The sequence below is a fragment of the Chenopodium album genome, chromosome 25 (assembly GCF_948465745.1).
Source record: "Chenopodium album chromosome 25, dcCheAlbu1.1, whole genome shotgun sequence".
Classification (NCBI taxonomy): domain Eukaryota; kingdom Viridiplantae; phylum Streptophyta; class Magnoliopsida; order Caryophyllales; family Amaranthaceae; genus Chenopodium; species Chenopodium album.
The window spans coordinates 20,138,683-20,166,552 of record NC_137858.1 but is presented as its reverse complement, the minus strand read 5'-3'; the positions used below and the strand labels follow the sequence as shown (position 1 = coordinate 20,166,552).

Here is a 27,870-nt window from a genome sequence, read left to right as displayed (position 1 = left end):
TCGTGACACAAAGTCGGGCAAAGCTCCTTGGATGTCACCTTTCGGGGTTAACCATCAACACACTTGAAGACTAGAAGAATTGAAGAGGTGCGGCCGAACCAAGGAAGTCCGATCGAACCACCCAGGCAGATTCCGAGGACCGAGTTCCGTCAGAAATTCCATCAGAAAAGTGTTTCCGATTCCGTCGGAAAAGGTCGTTTTTCCTACCAAACGTTTTCGAACAACCACTTACTTTCGACGGAAATTCCGTCGGAAACAAGTTTTCCGACGGAATTCAGGGTGTTTCCGACGAATTTTATTCCGTCAGAAATAGCCTATTTTGTAGTAGTGCACAATAGCAAATATATAAATGATCATTGATATCAAACTTAGTATATATACATTGTGACTTGGCTAGTGAATGAGGATTGAGGACCAGAATCCTATTTGCTATCAATTAAGAAAAATATTGGGATATTAATTTAATGCATTAGCAGTATGAACTAATAATTAGCAATGTCCAAAATAACGTATGGTCGTTGATAACATAAACAATAATACTGTGTTTTATAGGTAATGTCCTATTAGCATTTGGGTAATGCCTTATAAGCAAACATAATTGAAAGCTATACCTTCTTTTTTTTCGGATCAAACAAGTATTCCAAAACAAAAATCGTTCTCTTCTCCAATTTGCCTCACAAACCCAAGATTTCGAAAAATTGACAATTTTTTTTTTAATTTTCGCATACATATGATTTTGCATCCCTTGTTTGAGATTTTCCAATTAACATACAATGTTTTAGGATTAAAAACAATCTTAAATTCACACATTAATCCAAATTTTGAATAAACTCAAACTCCACATATAATATGTAGATCGATGCATATTTTCAATTTTCATTGATGTGTGAGTGTATTTACAGGACAAAGATTACCATAATGGTGGTTAATTTCATCCATGGATAAAGAACCTTGAAGAACTTTGAAGAACGGTGAAGAACATTATAGAACAATTTTTTATTTTGATTAATTTAATTTTATCTTTTTTTGTATTTAATTAATAATTGATATTAATTAAATAATTTCAAAAATTATAAATGGATTTTCGAAAAATCAAAAATTAAGTTTCGGAAAAATGAATAGGAATTAAAATAGAAAATAATAAAATAAAAAAAAAAGTTTGATCAAGATTTTAAGAAAAAGCATAAATCACCCGATCATAATTAATTATAGCCATGGTCATTTGGTCATAGTGAGAGTGACCATACTAGAATTTTTAAAACTTTACACTTTTTTCTCTCTCTTTTAGGACCATGTTAAGTGAAAAAAAAAATCCACACTTAATAATTAAACTTTAATTATTCAAGTAACTAAAAGTTGACAAAGGAATAATCACGTCGTCAAACGACTACACCTAGATCAAATACAATTTATAACACTCAACTAACCTAATACGAGTATATGGCAAGAAGAGGGGTCGAACCACAGGGAATAGATAAACACTACCTAATGCTATCAACAACTAAGCTAGTCCGCAATAAGGGAAGGTAAACTAAAGGTCTAAACAAACTAAAACTAGAGATAAAACATTAAGGGAAATGGTCTAGGAATAGCAATCACTCAAGCATAAACAAAGGCATATAAGTTGAATTAATTATGAACTAAACATGCTTGAATATCGAAGTAAGGTCAATCTAACCGCCTTCTGGGGTTAATGGGCTTCTCCTAACATAGCCTCTAAGCTTCCACATTAGAACCATATACTAGGAGGTACTATAAAATAACAATCGATAATAATGAACCTTAACTAAGTCAACTTCCGTTCCTTGTTAGCAAAGATTCACCTTTAATCAACCAACAATGTGCACTTGCAAGAAGATTAAAGAATATCAAGCATATAAAGACTTTAATCACGAATAAATCAACTCTAAACCTAGAACATGCTCAAGATCCAACTACACTACAACCATCCCCTTAATTAGGAAATTACTCACTAATCATGATAATAACAAGATTAATCAACAAATAATCAAGAATCAACATGATCAACAAGCAATACCAACAACAAAAATAATGATTAAAAGAAAGCAATAAAAATAGAGGAGAGAGAGTTAGAGATTCTCATTGATTAAAGATGTAAATCTATAGAAAAGATGATCAATTTCTTCTTCAAAATCCAAGTTCAATAATGGTGAAACCCTCACATCCTCTCTCTAAAGTACCCTAATCCTAAGCTAAACCTAGAGATAGAAGCTCTCCTAAAAACTAAAAAGAGAGTAGAATAATTGATTATTGTTCAATCCTAATTAATTACCCCCAGAAATGGGTATTTATAGTAAGCTAGGGAAAATAGAAAAATAAAAGAAGGAAATAAGTAAAAAGGGAAAAAAAAAGAAAGAAAATAAAACTAAAAGAAAGAAATAAGAAAAGGGAAAATGAAAAGAATTAAAAATAAAAGAAAAAGGAAAAATAAAACCCAAAATCCCACAAACACCTCAGACCCATCTTCCCCCTTCTTCAATATTTTGGCTGCTCTAAAAAAATGGGAGATGATCCCCTACTTTGCGCCTAACCAAAATCCATCATCAAGCTTCCATATGAAATCGCCACCGTTCATCTTCAACAGCACTCATCGAGCATCAATTCAAGCCGTTGATCTTCCTTAATAACCACGTGTGAAGCTCGTGGAGTGGTTCGATCGAACCGAAAGTAGGTGCGGCTGAACTATGGGTTGGATCGATCGAATCATGGGTGTGTTCGAACGCACCTCTAAAAATTAGAAAACATCGAATGATTCTGATTGTTTTCGCCCTTTTACTTCGACCGAACTCTTCAATGGATTTGCCCGAACTCGATTGATTACCCTTTGCTCTGATTTTGGCCGTTGCTTGTGTGAATTGGTGGTTTGATGTGGCGCAAATTGCTACTGCTGGTGATTGTTGCGAGTGCGGCAGCGGAGCGGCTGATTGTGGGTGTATATTGGTGCGGTGGTGAAGTTGGTTGCTGCGGTGATTGAGAGTTGGGTTGGGGTGCGGTTGGAGGTTGACGCTGTTTTGGTGCGGTGGTGTTGCGGTTGCGCTGGGTTGAGTAGTGCGGCTGCTGCAATTGGTTGGAGGTTGGTGGTGGCTGCTCTGTTGGGTGAGGGAGGTACAGGGGCTGCTCTGTGGTTTCGGTGGTGAGGTGGAGTTGATTGGTGGCTATTGCGAGGTGAGGGTGGTGCGTAGGCAAATTGGAGAATTGGGCGTGGATGATGGGTGTGGTGAAGGGTAAGGTGAAATGTGGGGTGTAGGATATGGGGCAGCAGCATGTAGCAGGGAAAGAATTGCACACACTTTGAATCGTCCCAGAGTTTCGAACTCACTTGACATGAAACCCAAACACCTACACACAAAACCGAGGAAAGGATCGGGACAAAGAAAAAAAAAATAAAAATAAAATTAAAATAAATAAAGGACGAAATAAAACAAAACCAAGACAAATAAAATAAAATAAATAAAATAGAAATAAATAAAATAAAATAGAAAATAAGAGACATAAAGCTAAACTAATAAAAATAAAACAAAAACTATACAAGCAAATAAAGTAAAATAGAATACGAAAATAAACTAAAACTAATAAAATAAAGAAAATAAACTAAAACGCTCCAAAATTACCAAATTAAACTAGAAACTTTATTAAAGAGAATACAAGAGAATAAAAGACAAATACGGGGAAATAAACACGGAAATAACTCTAAAACTACTCCCTAAGAGTGACATAAATGTCACTCATCAAATTCCCCCAAGCTAAACCTTTGCTCGTCCTCAAGAAAAGCTAAGGCAAAAGGGAACAAGATGGAATTATTGAAAGCAAAAGAAACAAAAAAAAGAAACAAAGAGAAAGAATGTACACTAACTCACTGTCGTAGGAATCACGGTTGTTTTTAGCTACAACAAGCCCTTAAAACCCCAAAGTCGCCGATGAAGACGAGTGAGGTCTCGTGAGGGTTTCCTAAGAGCTTAACCCACAACTCTTGGCAATTCATAACATTCAAGGCAAAGGTGAAATCAAGACAACTCGAGTTTTGACATTTCAAACCAAACATAAACAACAGGCTAATTGCACAAGAATACAATCCTTTCTAGACATTAAAGGTAGCCAAGCAAAAGAATAGCTAAGGTTGGTACACACATAAAGCATGCAAAGGGTAGAGAACTTAGAGGGACTTACACTCCTCCTTATCTTTAACCAAACTTCAGCGTCCTCACTAGTTTTGCATCCACTTTTAAGGTGATATCTCGAGATTCCTCGAAGGAACTGAAAGGAATGAACAATGAAAAACATTTAGGCTACCCGACATCTTTGCATCGATAGCTCGCTCAATAGGCTTGGCTTGATTACCCTCCACCAGTAGTGACTAAACCTCACTAAGGTCGAAAATTCTTAAAAGGGTTGAAACGTTTAGGCTAGGGTAAAGGGTGTGGAAATAAATTTGGAAATTGGTGGTAAACTTAGAAGTGAAGCAAGGTTGATCATTCCTCAATTTAAACTCAATAAACTACCAACATTCAAATCAAAAATTCTAGCAATAGATCACAAAGCAACTCCTCCCCTAAGCTTATTCTTTTTCAACCAAACAACAAATATTTTTGTATTTTTTCAATATTTTCTTTCTTTTTTTCTTCTTTTTTTTCATTTCTTTTTATTCTTTTCTATCGCCTCTTTTAACTTTGAGCGGCTTTTTCTTTCTTTCCTTTCTTTTCTTCTCATTTGCTCAAACTATTCAACATAACAAAGATAATCACAAGCACCAAGATTTGAGTTTTTCACTTCTTTTTCATTCTTTTTCCCACTTGTATTAATCAAAAATACAAATCAAGTCCCAAGAATGCTTCACAAAAATTAATAAAAGTGAAAATAAAGCAAAGGTCCATTGGTATGTAATGTGGTTATGCCAAAGATGGGAAAATGGCTCAAATTGGGGTACTAATTGAGCAAATGCAAAAGAAAAAAAAAAGAATGGAAAACAATAAAATAAAACAAAAATCCTAATTGCCTTCGTCTTCCCCTAGGTTTGTTTGGTCTCGATCTTAGGTAAATCAAGCCAAATTCTCGATATAAGCTAGCAATGCCAAGGATCCAAACGCCACACATGCAAGAAATGTAGAAGGCTAGAACAATATAGATACATCCTCACAAGAATGACGGTAGTGGAATAGCAAAAATCACCTTTAAAGCTTCAACTAGTTAGAGAGCGACAACCATCTTACCACAAACCGAGTGAGCTAAGGTCTCATAGCCTTAAGTTCTACTACCTTGGCAATATTATATGTGTGAACCAACCTCGACATTCAAGTGCATGAAACGTCTAACAACTAGCAAAGAGGGTATTCTAGGTGCCAAAGCTTAATTATGTCCAAGTTTAAAACTAAACATTTTGAAACTTTGCCTTGAATGCCATGGAAAGACACTATACACACAAATATTCACAAAAACAACAATACTCATGCAAGCATATACAATTGTGCAAGAAGAAAGCATGATCAATTCAAATATACATATACCAAAAGTCAACTCAATAAGGCGCTCATGGCCATCCAAACATAGAAAACCAATATAAATAATAGACTTTGGCAAGTATGGGAGAAATAAATCAAGCAATCAAGATAATATGGATTAAGAAACCACCAAGAGATATAGATAACCCCCCCCCCCAAGCTAGCTAATAGCTACTCCCCCAAGCTAGAATGGAGCATTGTCCTCAATGCTCAAAATAAAGGCACAAAGGGTGGGAGGGAGGGGAAGAAAGAAAACACATCCACACAACAAATCATAATTCATTAAATCCACATGCATATAAGAAAGCAAATCTAAGATGAGGGATGAAGGAAAGAGTAAACCAAATGTGAGGTGGGTGTTGAAACCCGCAATTGAGCACATTGTCCACATTTTCATCTAATTCCTCGTCTTTGTTGCTTTTTCAAATGCAAGCAATCATCGGTGTGCTTCTTCTCAATCCAAAATCCTTCTCAATCCAAAATCCTTGCACATGAGTATATGAATCAAGTACCTATACATATAGACAAGAGAATAAACAAAAATCAGAAATGTAAACGAAAGAAAAAGAAAGAAATAAAACACGGGTTACTTCCCGAGAAAGGCTTGCTTAACGTCCAAGCATGACCAATCTAGTAAATAACCCGACAAAGAACGCAAAATCTTGTCATATGCACCGGCAAACATATCAAGAAATAGAGCATACGCGATGCTCATATGACAAGCAAACATAAAGTACAAGGAGACTTTATGCTTGAGAGAAGGGGGAAAAGAAAAAGTAAAATAATCAAAAGAAAAATCAATAAAATAAGAAGAAAAATAAAGATAGGGAGGCAAACTCTCCTCACAAAAATCTTTTTGGTTGGCATTATAACTCTCTTCCTCAACAACAACGAAAGAGTTGAAGAGTTGGGGGCTTCGGAAGCATGAATAGGAAAAGGATCCCTAAGTGGTTCTTTGAGAAAAGAAGGGAGGAACATAGGATAGTAGGGGATATGGTTAAACCTTTGGGAGAAAGGTGTATGAGAAAGGGGAAAAGGGGTAGCTACTCCCTCACCACAAGGTCTCACATCACTAATGAGGGCATGGAAATCAATCATGGAATTCTCAAATGAAGAACCCTCACGATCTAAATCTCCCTCAAGCTCAAAAACTCCAAATGATTCAACCTCAACCTCCTCTTCACCATCTTAAACAACATCTCCCATACATTTCTCAAGGCCTGCCATCTCAAATCCAAGAGTGAATGGGGGCAAATTTCTCTCAAACTCATCTCTTTCTAATGAAGCCTTATCAATGAACTCACTCATAAGGTTATGGGCTACCGTTTGAAACTCAAGAAATATTTGTGCCATAATCTCAAATGAGTCTAAATCATCATGGATAGACGAGTCAAAAGCTTGCTTATTGGAATCATCTAGGGAACTATGGGACACACCTTTAGAATTCATGCAAAAATCGGATGCAATATGAGAAAGAACATGCACTTCATCATCATTACAATGTACCTCATTACATTGAGCTATAGAGGGAGGGGAGTTGAAATCATGCATTACATGGTCACTATGGGGAGCATTAAGCACATCATGGGAATTCATATTAGACAAATCATGACAATTAGCATCAACATTAATAGCATGAAAATCCCGAACATATGTCTCATGATTGGCCCTCTCCCAATCATAATTATCCCTAGCTAACCATGAATAAAAATCTCAAGCTTCATCCGAAGACATAGCTTGAAATCCACCATTTAGCATATTGTCAACTACTCCTCTAAAATACTCATTTAATCCCAAATTAATGATTTCACAATAATCACCCTGGTAAAACCTTTAACACCATCCAAGAAATCCTCAAGTCTATTGAAATACACCTAAAACGGTTCATTATCAAATTGAGGAATAGAAATACAAGCCATTTTTAAAATAAAGCAACACAAATAAAAACCAACAAATAGAATGAAAATTATACACAATGGACTAGTCTCAATAAAATAGCACAACGGTAATGGAAGCCGTTCCCTGGCAACGGCGCCGATTTGACAAAGGAATAATCGCGTCGTCAAACGACTACACCTAGATCAAATACAATTTATAACACTCAACTAACCTAATACGAGTATATGGCAAGAAGAGGGGTCGAACCACAGGGAACAGATAAACACTACCAAATGCTATCAACAACTAAGCTAGTCCGGAATAAGGGAAGGTAAACTAAAGGTCTAAACAAACTAAAACTAGAGATAAAACATTAAGGGAAATGGTCTAGGAATAGCAATCACTCAAGCATAAACAAAGGCATATAAGTTGAATTAATTATGAACTAAACATGCTTGAATATCGAAGTAAGGTCAATCTAACCGCCTTCCGGGGTTAATGGGCTTCTCCTAACATAGCCTCTATGCTTCCACATTAGAACCATATACTAGGAGGTACTATCAAATAACAATCGATAATAATGAACCTTAACTAAGTCAACTTTCGTTCCTTGTTAGCAAAAATTCACCTTTAATCAACCAACAATGTGCACTTGCAAGAAGATTAAAGAATATCAAGCATATAAAGACTTTAATCACGAATGAATCAACTCTAAACCTAGAACATGCTCAAGATCCAACTACACCATAACCATCCCCTTAATGGGGAAATTACTCACTAATCATGATAATAACAAGATTAATCAACAAATAATCAAGAATCAACATGATCAACAAGTAATACCAACAAACAAAATAATGATTAAAAGAAAGCAATAAAAATAGAGGAGAGAGAGTTAGAGATTCTCATTGATTGAAGTTGTAAATCTATAGAAAAGATTATCAATTTCTTCTTCAAAATCCAAGTTCAACAATGGTGAAACCCTCACTTTCTCTCTCTAAACTACCCTAATCCTAAGCTAAACCTAGAGAGAGAAGCTCTCCTTAAAACTAATTAGAGAGTAGAATAATTAATTATTGTTCAATAATAATTAATTACCCCCAAAATGGGTATTTATAGTAAGCTAGGGGAAATAGAAAAATAAAAGAAGGAAATAAGTAAAAAGGGAAAAATAAAGAAAGAAAATAAAACTAAAAGAAAGAAATAAGAAAAGGGAAAAGGAAAAGAATTAAAAATAAAAGAAAAAGGAAAAATAAAACCCAAAATCCCACAAACACCTCAGACCCATCTTCCCCCTTCTTCGATATTTTGGCTGCTCTAAAAAAAATGGGAGATGATCCCCAACTTTGCTCCTAACCAAAATCCATCATTAAGCTTCCATATGAAATCGCCACCGTTCATCTTCAACAGCACTCATCGAGCATCAATTCAAGTCGTTGATCTTCCTTAATAACCACGTGTGAAGCTCGTGGAGTGGTTCGATCGAACCGAAATTAGGTGCGGCCGAATTATGGATTGGTTCGATCGAACCATGGGTGTGTTCGACCACACCTCTAAAAATCAGAAAACATCGAAATAATTCTGAGTGTTTTCGCCCTTTTACTTCGACCGAACTCTTCAATGGGTTTGCCCAAACTCGATTGATTTGCCCTTTGCTCTAATTTTGGCCGTTGCTTGTATGAATTGGTGGTTTGATGTGGCGCAAATTGCTGCTGCTGGTGATTGTTGCGAGTGCGGCAGCGGAGCGGCTGATTGTGGGTGTATATTGGTGCGGTGGTGAAGTTGGTTGCTGCAGTGATTGAGAGTTGGGTTGGGGTGCGGTTGGAGGTTGACGCTGTTTTGGTGCGGTGGTGTTGCGGTTGCGCTGGGTTGAGTAGTGCGGCTGCTGCAATTGGTTGGAGGTTGGTGGTGGCTGCTTTGTTGCGTGAGGGAGGTACAGGGGCTGCTCTATAGTTTCGGTGGTGAGGTGGAGTTGATTGGTGGCTGTTGCGAGGTGAGGGTGGTGCGTAGGCAAATTGGAGAATTGGGCGTGGCTGATTGGTGTGGTGAATGGTAAGGTGAAATGCGGGGTGTAGGATATGGGGCAGCAGCCTGTAGCAGGGAAAGAATAGCACACACTTTGAATCGTCCCCGAGTTTCGAACTCACTTGACATGAAACCCAAACACCTACACCTAAAACCGAGGAAAGGATCGGGACAAAGAAAAAAAAAATAAAAATAAATAAAGGACGAAATAAAACAAAACCAAGACAAATAAAATAAAATAAATAAAATAGAAATAAATAAAATGAAATAGAAAATAAGAGACATAAAACAAAACTAATAAAAATAAAACAAAAACTATACAAGCAAATAAAGTAAAATAGAATACGAAAATAAACTAAAACTAATAAAATAAAGAAAATAAACTAAAACGCTCCAAAATTACCAAAATAAACTAGAAATTTTATTAAATAGAAAACAAGAGAATAAAAGGCAAATAAGGGGAAATAAACACGGAAATAACTCTAAAACTACTCCCTAAGAGTGGCATAAATGTCACTCATCAAAAGTACATAATTTTATACAATTATCAACAATATAAAATTATATAATCAAAGGTAATGTAAAATACTTCTGAATGTATTGATCTTCCATCAGATCACTTTTACTCATATGATTATGAAAATAAAATAACTGTGATATTTTAATTAAACCCATTAGGTAATTACCGTGACAAACTAGGGGTAAATCCAAGTTGATCTCCTTGATCAACATAAGAAACAAATCTAAGGGTAATATTGACATTGTCTTCATTAAATAGGGGTTAATACTGTCTATTTATGCTGGCTGACATGGCCATTGCTACACATCACCATGGTCAACATGTGCCAACAGACAACGGCGTCATAAACGACGTTTGCACAACATTAACGTAGCATTTTTTTTTTATTATTATATACTTTTTTTGTAAAGAACTACAGTATTAGGCTAGTAGCATTTGCATCTTTTACTTTTATTTATTTGAAAGGTAACACATTTGCCTAAATATTTCTCCTTAAGTTACCAATTAGTTAAATACTCAAATTATGAAATTGTAGACTACTCACTCCATATTGATTTAAAGAAAAAAAAAATTTTAAATTTCGAAACGTTTCTTCCATTAGAAAGTTTTCTCTATTTTTTTTGACTTTTTAATTCTTACGTATACACCATTTAGGGTCTGTTCACATTTACTGAACTGAGCTGAACTGAACTGATTAGAGCTAAACTGAACTGATTGGAGCTGAACTGAACTGAGCTGAAATGAATATTTTATGAGAGAGGGAAATTAAGAGCTGAACTGAACTGATAGGAGCTGAACTGAACTGACTGGAGCTCAACTGAACTGAACTTACGTAAATATGAACAGGCCCTTACCCCGTCTTGTATGCGACTGGCTACATTGTGTGGCCGCTTGTAAAATACACCCTCCGTTTTTAAATACTTGCTCCATTTCTCCATGTGCAGAATTTTAGGAGAAATTGGAGAAAGTAATAAAATATGGAGGTAGTGGGGTTGTTGGAAGTATAAAGAATTGTAAAAAAAACCAAAAGTAGTGGGGAGTTGAAGGAGAAATAATATGGAATTAATATTGTTGGGCCCACTTGGTGAGAGAAATTAATTAAATATTGTAAAAGCTTTCTAAATAAGGAAATGAAGCTAGTATTTAAAAACGACCAGAAAAGGAAAGTGGAGCAAGTATCTAAAAACGGAGGGAGTAACAAAGTAACTCCTATAACACTGACCGAGTAATCCCTTAACACTGACCGATTAACCCCTATAACACTAACAAAGTAACTCCCCTTACTGGCCAAGTAACCCCTAACACTAATGAAGTAACCCTTAAAACATTGACCAAATAATCCCTTTAACATTGATCTAATAACCCCTATAATACTGACGAAGTAACCCTTGTAATATTAACCAAGTAACCCTTAACACTAACAAAGCAACCCATTTACCACTGTCGAATTATCCCCTATAACACTGACTAACCCCTAAGACGACTAACGAAGTAACCCTATGATGGTTGGTCACACCGTGTGGCCAGTCACATAGAAGAATTTATGTACACTATTTAATTATTATTTTTCATTTTTGATTTCTTACTTATATCCCAATCATGGTTTTTTTTTCCTTATTTTCTATTCTTACTCATACCCCACTTATCTATTATTTTAATAAATCTTACTATCTTTCCTAAACTCTGTTAAAGTTTGTTAAAACATTTCACTTAAATAAATATATAGGGAGTAACATATTAATAGGGTATAGATTAGGTTAGAAAACTTTATTTTTATAAGTTATTTTAATAAATAAATCGGTCCGATCCAAAACCGGTTTTTATAGGGGTTTGGACTGGACCGGACCGAAGTCCAGAAAAATGAATTTCAAGACCCGAAGACTGGACCGATTAATCTGGTCCAGTTCGGGTTTGGTCCGATCCATTTTTTCGGTCCGGACCAATTTATTAGCACCCCTATCCCTAAGTACCTTTTAAAAAGAATGTGATAACTCTTATGAATAGCATTAGGACAATTATACCCTTTAAAATGTTTATTTACTTATTATCCTTATTAACGTCAGTTGCCTCTTTTTAAAAACTCTTTAAGAATAGTGTACAGGCATTTATACCCTTAAATTAAAATTTTTTTACATATTTTCCCTCATTAATGTTGTCAACAACTAAAATTTGTGACATAAAGTCAAATCAAAATAGCTTCCTAGACATTATTAGCCATGCGGGCATTGTGCACATGTTAGTTGTTCTAGTTGTTTAAAAATTTTAGGTTGGTTCATATTCAAGTTAAAAAGTCCGATCGGATCGATTTTTGATTTTTATAAAGCGGGTTCTTAGTGGTTTGGTTTCTTTTTGGATTGGTTTACAACCGGTTTCACGGTTTGGATAAATAATTGACTTCTCTAATATTTAAAATATTTGAGAACTTGCAATATAAAAATTTTAAAAAATAGGTATAAGTAATATTAAAAATGTTTGAGCACTTGTAACATAAAAATTGAAAAAAATAAAAATAAAGGATTTTTCTACACAGTAACCCTGTTTTTTTCACTTTTTTACGTTGCGCCCCAACATATATGACTTTCTACACGGTAACCCCAATATACTTTTTGTTTCCATACGATAACCTTGCCGTTATCCTGCCGTTAAAAAATTCCGTTAGTGGGGCCCACTCTCCAATTATTAATATTATTTTTATCGAATTGGTATTCCGTCAAAGATTTCGGGGGCTATTTTGGTCCTTAGGGGTCCAAATTGAGTTCAGATTTGGCAAAAAAATAACGTAGATGCCTCGTTTTGCTTATTAAGAAATGTCTCATTTTGACGTGTTAACATTTAAACACACAAAACAAGGCATCTACGTTATTTTTTTTGCCAAATCTGAGCTCAATTTGGGCCCTTAAGGGCCAAAATAGCCCCCGAAACCTTTGACGGAATACCAATTCGATAAAAATAATATTAATAAATGGAGAGTGGGTCCCACTAACGGAATTTTTTAATGGCAGGATAACGGCAAGGTTACCGTATAGAAACAAAAAGTATATTGGGGTCACCGTATAGAAAGTCATATATGTTGGGGCACAACGTAGAAAAGTGAAAAAAACAGTATATATTTTGACTATTTTCAACAGTAAAGTAAATTTTACTTCGACCAACAACTACTTGTCAGCTAGTTGTACAGTTGTACTTGATAATAAATTTAAGAGACTCTACAATGATGTTAACCACCGCTATCTCTGTTATGCAAACGCCATCCAATGAGTAAGCTAATGCTTGCCTACGTGTATACTCCCTATAAAATTACTCAGCAGCTGACGAAGAATATTCATTAGCTCGCAAGAAAATACTGTTGCATTTAATATCCATTTTGCCACTAGATTAACGAAACCTGTTGATCAAAAAGATCAACTGTGGCTGGCCCAAAAACTAGGCAAGATATTACTACCGCGGTTGTCGATTCATTGAGCTAGTTGAAGAAGGGGCAGCCATTATCTCCAATGAGGTAGTAGCTGCCATTTTCAAAACCCCGGCATTCGCATTCTCCCAAGCCAAGCACTCCCTCAATTCGATAACAATGTGACTCATTGGTGGCCTATGCATTGCATCTAACTCAACACATTTCATAGCCAGCTCCGTTGCTCGCCAGACGGTGTTGTAGTTTTCGCCTACCTCTAGCCACAGCCTTAAGTCCAATATACTCCCTATGTCCCCTCTTTCGTAGAGAGGTGTTACCCATTGAACCAAATTGGTATTTGAATGTTTTATTATTGCTTTTTTCCCTGTGATTAGCTCTAGTAGTACTACTCCAAAGCTGTAAACATCGGATTTTTCGTTCACTTGTCCTGTTAAATGGTACCTGCAGTAATCACTTGCTTTATAGTAGCTCAAAATGACAATCGAAGTCAATTCAAGTTAGGAGAATGCACTTACTGTGGATCAACATAACCTGTGGTTCCAATGACTCTAGTCTCTAATTTTGAGACGTATTCAGCTGGGAAGATTTTAGAGAAACCAAAATCAGCTACCTTTGCTTGCAGATGTTGATTAAGTAGTATATTAGCCGGCTTCACATCTCGATGGACTATAGGCGGGCTACAGCCAGTGTGCAAGTAGTCCAGTCCTGGTGATTCATATAGTTGATCAACTAATAATCATAATGATGATATTGACAATCATGAAGCAATCCTCTGTCCAAAAGCAATTGTCACGTATATGTATTGTGGATCGTTAGCAATGGTGAATCCAGAAAAAATATTGAACGGATTCAAAATACATTTGATAAAATTTTAATGGGGTCATCTGATTAAAAAATAAGCAATTTTTATAGAAAAAAAAATTAATTATGTAAGAAATAATTTTTTTATGTTTAATTGCGGCCAAGGGACCCACTTTGTTACATTTACATCCGCCACTGCTTGTTAGAATCAGAGATATAAGATATCGGATATTATATGTGTGGTATATTTTTAGTACATATGTTAAAGAGAATAAAGCAAAATTAGTCAATTTTTCTACTAATATAGTTGTAACGTGCAATCTAAAGCAGATGATACATCTTTTCTATAAAGAGAGTAACTTTGTAAATGAGATGTGGTCCGTGCATACCTTAAGCTGTGTCGAAGGCAATTGCAAGTCTTCTTTTCCAGCTTACAACTTCACCTGAATTATCTAGTAAATTTAAGATTTAGCTAAGCGTTAGTTGGATTAGTAAACCCGAAGTAAATGATTATTGTTTCAATTGTTATGTAACCCATAAAACTATGTATAGAAACACAATGCAATTAGCTAAATGAGCCAACCTGACAGAAGTACTTTCAAGTCTCCACCAGACATGTATTCATAAATAAGTGCCAAGTTGCCGGTACCATCGTCGCAATATCCAATCAAAGAAACTAAGTTCTTGTGATAAATTCTTCCTAAAACCTTAAGCTGTGACAATAACACATGTTAATGTCACATCCTTATGGCACAACTTTTACAAGTCATATATAGAACATACATAATTGTAAACTGAACTAGTATTGGCCTAGTAAGAGTAACAAACCTCGTTGCTAAATTGCTTAGGAGCATCATTCTTTGATAGCACTTTCACGGCGACTTCCCTATAAGTTTCACTCAAGCGACCATAGTATACGATCCCATAACCACCTTCACCTAAAACTCTGTTCAGCTTATTTGTCATATCCTTTACTTGGGAATAGGTAAATTGAGACAATTGCAGCCTAATTTCTTCGGCTTTAGGCGACTTTGCTTCCGTAGATTTTGTTGCATTGTTAGTCTCACTTGTTCCTAAGATCAATTAATTAAAGTTCGTAGGTAGCAAGCCAATCAAAACACAACGATCAAGATTATTACATTCGGATAGATTGAATAGATATTACTTTTTCATAAGCCTACGCTTTCTAAATTCAGGCATGCTCCGTTTAACTTAAAGAATCGATACATTATTAGTTGTATGCAAGTCTAGCGATTGGAACATGTCGCAAAAGAATTATCTACAGGAAATGCTGCTGAATTTTATACCAAAAAAAAATACAAAACAAAACAAAACAAAACAAAAAAACATTTTGGTTGTAAAAAATTAACTTGCACCGGATTAAATAAAAATATATGGTATATAAAATATAGCATAAGTTCCTCATTAACATTGTTTGTGCTAAGATGGATTGATTTACCCTTATGCGATGAAACCCAAAAGGAGGGCCACGAGCCTCATATGACTCAATTGCAATGGTGTTTACTGACTTGCGATCAAATAGTTGAACAATTTATGCTTTAATCAGATAGATTATATCACCTAGTGAATCTTAATATTATTATCTACTCAGAGTAATCTCAACTTGTAGTTTTGATTGTTCGATAAAACCTATTAATTCTCAATCTAATTAAATTATCAGTCATAATATTAGTGGTGGATTCGACTGTCCTAGAGTTATGTTATATTCGTTCATCCTCTGTGATTATAACTAATTTGTCCAACTCTATAGTTTAATTTATTTACGTCATTAGTTCATTAAATTAAGTCTAGTCAACTATCTTTCTTTTGGTTTATTTAGCAGACATTATAATTTTATCAATATACAGCTCCTTGCGGATACGATACCCTATTATTTATCACTAGCTACAAGAACTTGTACTCAGCTCCAGCCTTGAGCATAGGCGAGAGATGCAACTTAGGGCCCAAGGTTTCCAGGGACCATAAATCTAAGCTTTTAAATTTCAATATATAACAAAATAAACAAGATAATATATCAATTCAAATTTTTGTATGCGACTGGTGCGGCAGGGATTATGATGAGTGTCATTTATGGCACTCATTTGATGAGTTTTTACGTTGTTTTTATCTTCTTTTCATAGCTTTCTTTCATAATAATTCTATAGTTTTATTCATTTTCCCCTTAGTTTTCTTATTCTCTCTAATTTTGTGTTTTTATAGATTTTCTAGTGTTTTCTCCTTTATTTGTGATGAGTCTATTTTATATATATTTTATTCCCCGTCCCACGGTCATATTTGTGCTTATTTGAGCTCTACGGAGCTATTTTTATTACTAATATACGTTTTTTTAGTGTTTTTGTAGAGTTGATATTGTTTTGCAGGAATTTGCATGTTTATATCAATTCCCGAGCTTATGGAGCCACTGCGAAAATATTAGAGTCGAATCGTATTTTATGATCGTATATTAAAGCTCAAGATCGAGTTAAAGGAATTTAGTTAGGTGAATAAGGGCTCGATTAGAGAAGAGAGTGGTCTACATTATTATTATTATGGATTAATGGACCGAGCATTATAGAGAACTTGGACTCAAGTCAAGAAGCCCAAGTCCAAGGAGAAGCAAAGCAGCCCAACTTCAGTTGACCGGGCCCGATCGGGCAAGGCCTGGCCCGATCGGGCGAGTTTGTTGCTGTTTGTCGGTTACTCGTTTTTTTTTGTGGGTTAGATATGTAGTATAAAAGGCCCATTAGTAGGCAAATTCTAGGAGAGTTAGATTATCTTTTCTTTTAATTCTTTAGAGCTTTGTTTTCCGTAGAATTGGTTTTAGTGGTTTTTTTAATTAGTATTTATCATGCTTTTAAATTAGTTTAGTGGCAGCTTTTGGAGAATCACTTTTTAATTTGTTTTGCTTCCATTGCATTATGAGTTTATGACTGAAGCTTTTTGTTTTTTTTAACTTCGTTATTATTTTAATGCTTTTGTTTATTAGTAAAGTTCCGTACCTTAGTTTTCGTTCTTGATTTCGTAGTGTTATTATTTTCGTTTGGATTGCAATTTATTATTATTGCTTTATTTTAGTTTTATTATTATTGTTTTAAATATGTTTAATTTAATTGCTTTGCTTAGTTTAGTTTTAATTATGCACGAGTAGTTTTCTTTCTAGGGTTTGTGGGGGGATCCATAAATAATATGAAGGGGTAATTTATTATTGTTAATTGTCAATGCTAGATTAATTTCCTATTGATTCATTTAATGCTCTGCAACTAGATTAGCGCTGGTCTTTTATGTATGAGTTTAGCAATATTAATTCGAGATTCGAGAGATGAGAATTGATGTTTAGGCTTAGTTTCAATAGGCAGGTTAATTTATAAATGGTTAAGTCGAGATTCGAGAGATGAGATTTAATACCGGTAGATTAATTATGTGATTGTAATACGTAGTGAAAGCCCCTTATAATCAGGTTAATTGAGACATTGATGATTGATTATTATGTTTTACCCTGGAATATTGTTTATTGGTGAACCTATGCCCTAGATCTTTTATTCATTGATTTCCTCCTACTTTTATTTCGTTCTACTTTTATTCTTCGTAGTATAATTCCTTAAAATAACAACATTGGTTACCCTGATAATTTAGATTATAATAATTAATTAGGAGTAGAAAGACTTGTTTCCCTGTGGACTCGACCCTACTTCCCTATCTGCATTAGTTAGAGGACTTAGGTAATTCTTTTGATTAGGGGATACGACTTTACCCTGTCAAAATTTGGCGCCGTTGCCGGGGAAACGGTTTTATTTTTATTTCTAATTATTTTTGTAGTCTAGATTATTATTTTTATTTTTATTTTTTATTTTTATTTTTTTTCTCGTCTCATAGAACGCAAGTTCTTTGAGATAGTTTCTCATATTTGTTTGTTTAGTATAGATCAGGAATCAAGCATGAATCCACCACCTCCAACTCGCAAGCTTAGCGATTATTCGCAGCCGTCCCTGGCAGATTTTCCACATCTTTCTCCTACACCAAATCTCGAGGGAGTACAATTCGAGATCAAACCCCCGTTTATTACTATGATTGAAAGAAAGCAATTTAGTGGAGCTAAGGGTGAAGACCCAAATCTTCATATTGCAGATTTCTGTCAATATTGCAACACCGTTAGGCAAGCTGGGGTCACACAAGACCAAATCAGGGAGATTCTTTTTCCTTTTTCTTTGTGTGGTAAAGCTAAATTATGGTATAATGGATTGAATAGAACTGCACTTGGTATTACTGACTGGGATACTCTTGTTTTGAATTTCTATAATAAATATTACCCTGCAGAGAGGACAGCTTTGTTAAGGAGTTCAATCCTAAATTTTTCCCAAGAAGCGGATGAATCTTTATATGAAGCTTGGGAAAGATTTAAGGATTTGCAGAGAGAATGTCCCCATCATAAACTAGAACAATGGCAGATAATCCAAGCTTTCTACAATGGGCTTGGATATAATTCAAGAATGATTTTGAACTCTGCAGCTAACGGAAGATTTATGAATTTGGATGTGAATATATCGAGTAATGTTGTCGAAGAGATGGCTATTCATAATTCCCAATATGGGAATCCTAGAGGATTTGCAAATAAGGGAAAACATCTAGTCGATTCTATATCCTTTTTGCAAGCACAATTGACTTCTATTAGCCAGAAATTAGACAATATTAATAATTCTAATTCATCTTCCGTTGCTAATGTTTCTGCTATTGGTACTAACCCTGTAATATTTTGTGAAAATTGTGGTCTTGTAGGTCATTGGGCGCAGGATTGTAGGAGCTCACTTGAGAAGGTTAATGCTTTTCAGGCATATAAGCAAATTAGTCCATACTCCAACACCTACAATGCAGGGTTGAAAAATAACCAAAATATGTCGTACAATAGTACGAATGTGCCTAACCCCCCACCACAGGTATAACAACCACAGCAGAGGTACTACCAACCTCCACATCAGAGACCACAACAGGTTGTTACTCCTCCATTTGATTCTGACCTATCAGAAATCAAAACTGTTGGGATTTGGTGAGTCCGACTCACCGCGGAAACAACCCCACCCGAGGAACCACTCGCAATAATTAAAATCATAAAGCATAAATAAATCATCACAAAGAAAAGATAACGAATCTTACCCTCGAAGCGAGCTTCACCCAAAAACCCGGGGCTCTTACTTGAAAGCTACGAGCACGTCAAGCGCCGCGCCTCCGACGGTATCCACCCACAAAAAGGCGAACACAACTTTAAGGTCTACTACCTTGGGGTTAGCAAGGTCCGACCAAAACCAGAGTGTTATATGAGTTTAAGAGTTTTCCCAAAAATTATGGAATGCTCTTTTAACTCCCACTCAAGCACTTTACTCCAAATCCTAAGGTTGGTATTTATAGAGGAAAGTATGAGTGGGAATTTCTATCCCATCAATGTGGGATCATGAAATTCCACAAATTAATTTAAAGCTAAATTAAATTAAAATTGCAAACTAATAATAAATCTACAAGTGGCATTACCATGTGAGATGGGTTGGTGAGGACCACATGGAGAGTAGGGGACCATACTTGCTCCCCACTCAATACTCTCCTTGTGCCACATGTCCTCACTCACTTACTCTCATTTTCCATACTTCCCCTTAACCCACGGCCCTATGGCCCGAGCCAAGCCACGAGCCAAGCCCGAGCCCGGCCCCGAGCCCAGCCTGCACCCAGCCCGCACCTAGCCCGCACCCACCCTGCACTCAGCTGCTGCTGAGGCGCGGCTGCTGCTGTGGAGCGGTGCGGCTGCGGCTGTGGCGCGGTGCGGCTGCTGCTGTGCCTAGCCGTGGCTGCTAGCACGGTGCGCTAGCTCGCACCAGCCAGCCATGGCTCGGCTTGGTGCTTGCTAGCCACCTTTGCTAGGACATTTTGCCCCTAGCATTCGGATGCTCGGGGCACTCCGATGCTAGGGGTATTTTTGGGAATATGGTCGATTTATTATTATTTTGCGCGTCTCGTCTTTTATTATTTTGACTCGACTTCCGACGATCGGTTTCGACGCTCTAAGCTCGAATTACCGACGTCTAAATATTTAACACTCGGGCGACGAATTAATTTCTTCCGAATTAATTCGTCGAGTTGGTTCGCATATATTTCCTTGGGTGTGACCCGAAGGGTTCGGTCAAGATTAAGCTGTAATATTAATTATATTAATATTACTGATCGGAAGCGGCCTCCACCCAGACACTTGACCTTACTGAATATATTAGCTTTCTAATAATTTTGAACCCACTATCAGAATAATACACTTGTTCGAAGGACACCATTCCTTTCAATCTCCCACTTGTCCTTCCGGACAAGTGTGCATTTAGTGTATAGCCCTTATCCTATGTCTCTTCATGTCTCTTAATGAACTACAGAGTAAGATTACTAGTCATCTCTGTTACGTCCAGAAGTGTTTCTCGAAATCCGAGTTAGACTGTCAATAAGCAGATGATTTCTAAAATCCATCTTAGCACGGCTATGCATTTTTCACAGTCTCGCTCTTCGAGAGGCCTTGTAAACAACAAGACATGTTCCCTTTTGTTAGTAGGGGGACATTTCCAGTCTTGTAATGTAGCTTCTCTTACTAAGAGGACTCACCCGCCTGATATCTGTCGTTATAATCCCCAGTTACGGCAGACGTTTGGCGGATACCAAAGCGGACCAGTACTCAAACAAGAGATCTCCCACTACTCATGGTCAAAGGAAAAGATTTCCGATAGTAATAATGAGAAAATACTTATGACGATTTTTAAATCTCTTAAAGTATCCTCATAGGTCGATCCAGTATGGTTCTAAACCAATACCTGTGCAAATGATTTATATCCTCATAGCACAAGAAACGGTGCTATAAATCATACTACACACTAATCTCTGATGGTCATCAATCGTCCACAAAATATGACCTTGATTAGGGATAATTTTCGATTAAAATATTCAATGTTCACTTAATAGGTGTTTCTTTATCCAAGCCATTGACTTGATACCCTATTTTGAATATTTATTAAAATCGAATGGACTCATTATTTAATTCTAAACCACAATTAAATAGTTTTGTGGAATATTTAGAAATATTTTATTCCACTATGAAACTTCACAATGTTTCATCTTATGATAAATGGTTTTTCCCAAATGTTTTAAGAGTAGTACTCTTCATAAAACATTCATAGAAATCACACTCATATTTGATATGCTTGATTTCTTTCATGCAATTATGAATGTTGTCGTTCACTTATTGCATAGGTTTAGTTATAATTACTTTGCAAACCTTAGCATCTTCATTATCCACCATTTCCATAATAAGATGATAAAATTTTGAGAGTGTTAATGGATTACATGTGATTCAGGATTTATTGTCCAAGCAATGGCTCCCACTCATTTTCATGATTTGAGACCTTCTACTTGACAACCTACAATCATTAATGTTCAACAACGAACCTTTCCATTTAACATCTATCTTATTATTGCCTTTAAGGCAACAATATTCTCAACATATATTTTAGTAGACTTCCCGATGATGCCTTGCTTGGGTTTCACTCCAAGCGACTCACAACAATTTGGGATACCCTAATCACTTGTGATCATGGAAATTTTCCTTAGATTCCCGCACATTATATATGGATGCACATCCATGTTACCATTCTCAAGCCACGACACTTCTTGCCTCGTGCTTATAAATGGGTTCCTTGCTAAGGATCTAATCCTTGTTAAGGTTTGTGCTTGCAACATCAAAACTCAAATTATATTTGTTTCCATGCGTCAAGAACTCATCCAACTACTTATCTAAGTTCTATGGATGTTCTTGACTATAATCTAATGATCTAATACTTAGATTAATGTCGATTGGTATTATATACGTACTTCACATGCTCTAAGCATGTAAGTCATCTGACGATTCTATATCATAGCTTTACATGATGGATTTAATTCTAGAATGATTCTCAATTTTATTCCATCCATGTGACCTTTAGCTCATACAGTTACACTGAGTCTTGCCAAATTGTTCGCTATATGATATGATTGAAAGTCTCTTACTAGAGTCTTTCTTGTTTGATTTAGTACTTAGCCTAGCTTATACTTAGTTCAAACATTTACTTAGCTTCATACATATGGGTCGAAAGCCTTTCAAAGTCCTTCATGTTTAACATGGTAATTTCCTTTACTCATTTAAACATTTTAATTAAGTCTATACCATAGAACTTAATTCCCAACATGTACTAAGTATCGTCTTTAGCTCGGTCCATTGTCGAAAATACTTTCAAATCTAAGCATTTAGCATTTGATAGTTGTTTCACAATAGAGTTCGTAAACATCTTGTTGGACCATTACTTTTGCTCCCATTAAACTTCTTGTTCATCAGAATTTCTATATTTCTCCATAAGTCAATCCTCTTATTAACTTTATGCGAAAACACGTTCCAATTCCTTCATGCAATGCTTCCTTTAATCCCATGACGAATTCCATGTGCTTGCTTTCACATCTAGCATTATTTAGATTTTCAAAACCCTTAGACTATTCCATAGTCACTTCCAAAATTCTATTTTGGGAAGGCGGTTTTGGTATCTATTTTGCCATATTTCATATGCGCAATTTTGCTAGATCAATCACGAAAAGACTTGAGCATTCCGATTGGTGAATGGGATTTTATTAAAATCAACTCCTTGAAATTAATTATATCCTTTACAACCAATCTAGCTATGTATGCATATACATTTCCACATTTGTTAGTTTTCTCCTTGAAAACTTATTTGCAATCGATGGGTCTTTCACCTTTCATGCAAATTAATCAAGTTTCAAACATGATTTTCAAACATGGAGTCTATTTCGGATTTTCATGGCTTTTAACCATTATTCGGAATTTGGATTTGTCGTAGCTATCTTACAAGACATTATTCCTTTACTATCTAATAGTAAATAGTATGCTTGTAAGTCTTAGGTTTGTTTCTAACTTAATAGAAAATTAATAGGATTCAATCCAAGCCTTTGGTGAAATCTATACCTATACGGGGTAATTGCATCAAACACTGAGTTTTAAGGCGCTTTCAAAGCCCTTTTATTATGTTGATCTTACTCCAACATTTTTAATGTTTTGTGAGTAATGAATTCTCTTTTAAGGCACTTGTAAAGTCCTTTTGAGTATTCTTGATCAAACATTCTCATGAAGTCCTTTAAGGTCTTCCGAGATTCTTAGTTCTAGTTTGTTTCTAAGCTCGATGGTCATCGAGTTCATTTTCCTCCCACTTGTCGTTTTGGAAACGTGTTACTTTCCAGAAAGACACTACTTAGAGCAACAAACAATTTTTGTTCTCAATTAGGATGTGGAGGTAATACCCGTAGTCTCACTTGAATGCTTACAAAGAGACATGTATATTGTCTTTGGGTAAAAGTTTGTTGTGAAACAAACAGTTAGCTCCTACTTGAGCTATCTTAGTCTTTATTGAGCCATTCAGCTCCCACTGAGTCACCTAGCTCCCACTGAGCCACTTTGCTCCCACTGAGCTAGTGAACTCCCACTGAGACTAAGAGCCTTAGACATATACTTGAAAAGACTTTTAGAAATTATTTCTATCCATAACTAAATATGGCGTCCTTTCTTAGCTTCGACATTTTGTTTAGTGTAACATTAGTCATTTGTGCAAACCTTTAAGAACTTTATAGGAAGGGTTGTGAACCATCATCGTTCGAGTCATTTTCAAATGACACCGAGGTCTCCGTGAAGACACACCATGTTCTTTGTGGAGTTATTTATGAAAATTTCCATTCATAACTTTGAGATAGTCACGCTTGGCTCAAGCAAACATCGCTCGATCTAATCTAGACGTTTTGATATCTTGCCAAGTCGATTCTGTACTTCACTGAACTCTTGAGCTACTCAAGTCAAGTTTGTTCACATTTGATGAATATAGCCATATCCTTTCAAATTCTTTGTGAAACGTTGAAGTAATTGAATCCTCTTTAGCCTTCGGAGTCAATTGTCTATACCAAGAACAATAGCTCTCTATTTTGTCGGTTTCAACAAGTAAGACTTTCTTGTCTTAGAACGATTCCAATTCGAGCAACTATCAAGAGCCTATCTAATAGAGCCTTGAGTACGTTCTTGTCGATGTGACATTTCTAAAGATGTTTGGAACGCAAATCAAGCCCATGACTTGAACTTAGTGAGTTTATCATGTTAGAGAAATGTTTGTTTATAATCAAGCATTCTTAATTCAACGCTTGGATAACCATCCCATTCAAATAAATCTCGCAACTATTGCTCATTACTTTGAATGTGAGTCTTTCCGTGTGTAAACGGATCAATTACTGATTATGGAACATAATAACCATTACTTGTTCCAGCCTTTGGCTTAAAAGGTCTTTAAACAAAACATACGACCTTACAACTCATGTAGCTCTTCTTGCTTCATTCTAAGCTTGTAAGTCGATAACTTAGCTTAACTTCAATAGTTTGAGGTCACTATCATAGTGGAACACTCAAGCAGTATCCGATACTTGTGAAGATAACGAATTGCTAAGTAAACTACAATAACATGAACTCATGAGTTGAAATGAAATCTAATTCCTTTTCTTCGTTCCTTCTTTCCTATATTTCTTATCGTACAATATCTCATAATCTTACTTTAAGAATCATTTCTTTAAGTACCTTGACTCTTATACTTTGTTAGGCATAATCAAGCACCTAGTGCGCCGTAAAACAAAGTTCCATCTTTTCCATTAATTCTTACTCGAATTACTACATCAATGAGTCCTACTCAATTTGTGATGCGAAAAGATACGTTGGTTGTCAAACATTGACAATTTTGAGTTTGCAACTCAATACCTCATGTTTTATCAAAACTACCTAGTATTTTGAATACATGATGTCCAACCGTCCTTTCGGACTTAGTTATAAAAGTCATTTATGAGAATTGTATTTTAGAAATGCTCTTCCTTTCTTTGAGAACTATTCTCATGGATTTCCTTCACCAATCATGGAAACAATATTATTTGATTTAGAATACTATAAATATAAGTGCAAAGTATAACCATTTATCAAGAACATAATAAGTTTGAAATTTAATAGCATTCATGCAAACTTCAATCTTATTAAACGTCTTATTTACGCATAAAAATTGTCCCTATTTGGCAAAAATAAGGCGATTCCAAGATCCGAAAAAACAAAGAGTGGTTAAGCATGCTTTGGCTTGTCTTAAACACTCAATCTTCTAGGGTAAGCATTGCCTTGCTAATGGCTCTAAGCCACTCTTGGTTAGACAATCGTCGCATCTAATGCATCTTTGACGATGTATCTCTTTTGCCACGGTATGTGAGGACTCCTCACTCATACCGATGAGTTAAACCAAAACCAACGTGCACACCCGGTGTGCCTTACGCCCCTTGGAGAAGTGATGGCACCTCGCTTTGGCGTAGCCTACCATCACCATCGTCCGGTTAGTAAGTGCTGTTTTGGAAAGGCAAGTTTGACTCAATATTATTAGGGACCTAGGATTTCTATGTTGGTTGATTTAAGTGAACTTAACTAATCATCGCAACATCAAGAAAACCTAAACATGCATCTAACGAATAATTCACACATATATATATAAGCATAAAATATAAAGCGAAATTATAGATGCATATTGGCAACTAGCATGACCCCTTGAAATATTCATATCTTCAAAAGGTCTTCATTTGCAATTCAAGGCTTTGTCTTCCAAGATACGTCGTCTTCAAGACTTAACCAAACTATGCAAAAACTAGTGTCTACAACTAGGAATAATCTAAATATTAAAGTACAAAAATACTTAATGGTGCGTAGACCGTATTTAGATTTACAAAAATACATAACGGCACGTAGTCCGTATTTTCTATCCTAGTCGAGTCCCACTAGTTGCCATTTCATAAAACCTGTGAGAGAGAATATACATATTCCATTCATCCATTCACTATTTGTGAATGGCCCATGCAATTTACAAAATTAAAACAAGTAAAATGCATTTAAACAACGCGCGCACTAGTAACTAATCTAGGTGGTTAATCCGATTAACACGCCTAATTAAAACTAGTCAAAGTTGTTTAACCGATTATATAATTTACGTCATTAATAATTGAAGCTCCCACTAAATTCCGCATTTCCTTAATTAATCTAATTAATTAAGTCAGTAGCACCCAAACTTGTCAAAATGAAATTTTGCCAATGTCGCTCAAAAACCGAGGCCTAGCCTCCCAAAATTTTAATTAAAATAAACAAAATTAATTAAAATAAATAAACGGCAAAATAATTAACATCAAGCATACGCACACGCCAAGACCACGAACACACGGCCCACGGCACACGGCCGCGAGCCGCTGCCACAGCACAGCCGCGCGTGGCTGCTGCTGCCGCTCGTGAGCTGCTGCTGTGCGTGGCTGCTGCCGCGCGTGTGGCCCACAATCGAGGCGGCGCAACCACCTTGGCAGCCACATGCGGGCTGTTGTGCAGCCCGGCTCGCCATGGTGGTGCATTGCCTCGTTTTGCGTGCCACTACCCTGGGATTTGATCCCTTTTTCGCGAGACAAAAATAATTAATTCTAAATTAATTTTAGAACTAATTTAGTGAGAAAAATAAAATTTTAAACAAGTCTAACTTAATAAAATTTTCAAAGTGCAATAACCAAAATAATTCCAAGAACCATCTTTAATTAAATTGGTTTAGCTTGGTGCAAAATAAAATTGAGGCAATTTCTCACTTTCAATTTAATCAATTTAAATTAAACTTGAGAATTTGACAAAGTAAAGGGAAGTTGGAAAAATATGAACTTTAATGTTCAAATGAAAATTCCAACATCTAAAATTTGTGAATCCTTGAAAATTATATCTTCCAACATGAAGATAACCAAATTTCTATCACAAAAATCGAAACTTTATGTTTCTAATCAACTCAAAATGATTAAAACAACAAAGTTCAACTCAAAATAACATGGAATTTAGTGGTTTTCAAAGTTTCAATCACTTATCACAAATAAAGATTGAATCTTTAACACTTAAGAAGCCTCAAAAATAAAATTTACACACTAAAAAGCAATTAGTTTGCAATTATGTGAAAAAAATCAACCTTTAAGCATCAAATACTACCAAGTAAGTGTGCTTTAAGGGGACATAAAATTGCAAAAAATAATGCAAATAATCAACCATATAACCAACAATTTATGCCATTAATTTCAAGGTTAGAAAAGACTTAAAAATTTTCGTCAAAAACGAAAAACCCCTCGAAAAAGGCATTTCTGGTCAGAATTTGGCTAAAATCACAGTCTCATAGGGTAAAAACCTTTCCAGAACACGTTTTCCACCCAAAATTCACTAGTCTTGGGCGAAAATCTGGGTTCTGGGCCAAATTCGACATTAAAAACGGGATTAAATAAATAAAACCGAGCTACTAATCTAATTAGCAACATAAACCAGAAAATTAAGCCAAAATAAACCTTGAAAAATCATGATTATAAAAATAAACGAGCGGGGCTCCGATACCGCTGTTGGGATTTGGTGAGTCCGACTCACCGCGGAAACAACCCCACCCGAGAAACCACTCGCAATAATTAAAATCATAAAGCATAAATAAATAATCACAAAGAAAAGATAACGAATCTTACCCTCGAAGCGAGCTTCGCCCAAAAACCTGGGGCTCTTACTTGAAAGCTACGAGCACGTCAAGCGCCGCGCCTCCGACGGTATCCAC

The 27,870-nt window shown here is 35.8% G+C and overlaps 1 non-coding gene across 1 annotated transcript; it reads right to left on the bottom strand.

Annotated features, from left to right (window-relative positions):
• Window positions 1-18,477: 18,477 nt before the first annotated feature.
• On the bottom strand, window positions 18,478-18,584 carry LOC145615804 (small nucleolar RNA R71). The gene has a single exon (XR_014107393.1). It is a non-coding gene; the product is annotated as a small nucleolar RNA R71 (small nucleolar RNA).
• Window positions 18,585-27,870: the final 9,286 nt, after the last annotated feature.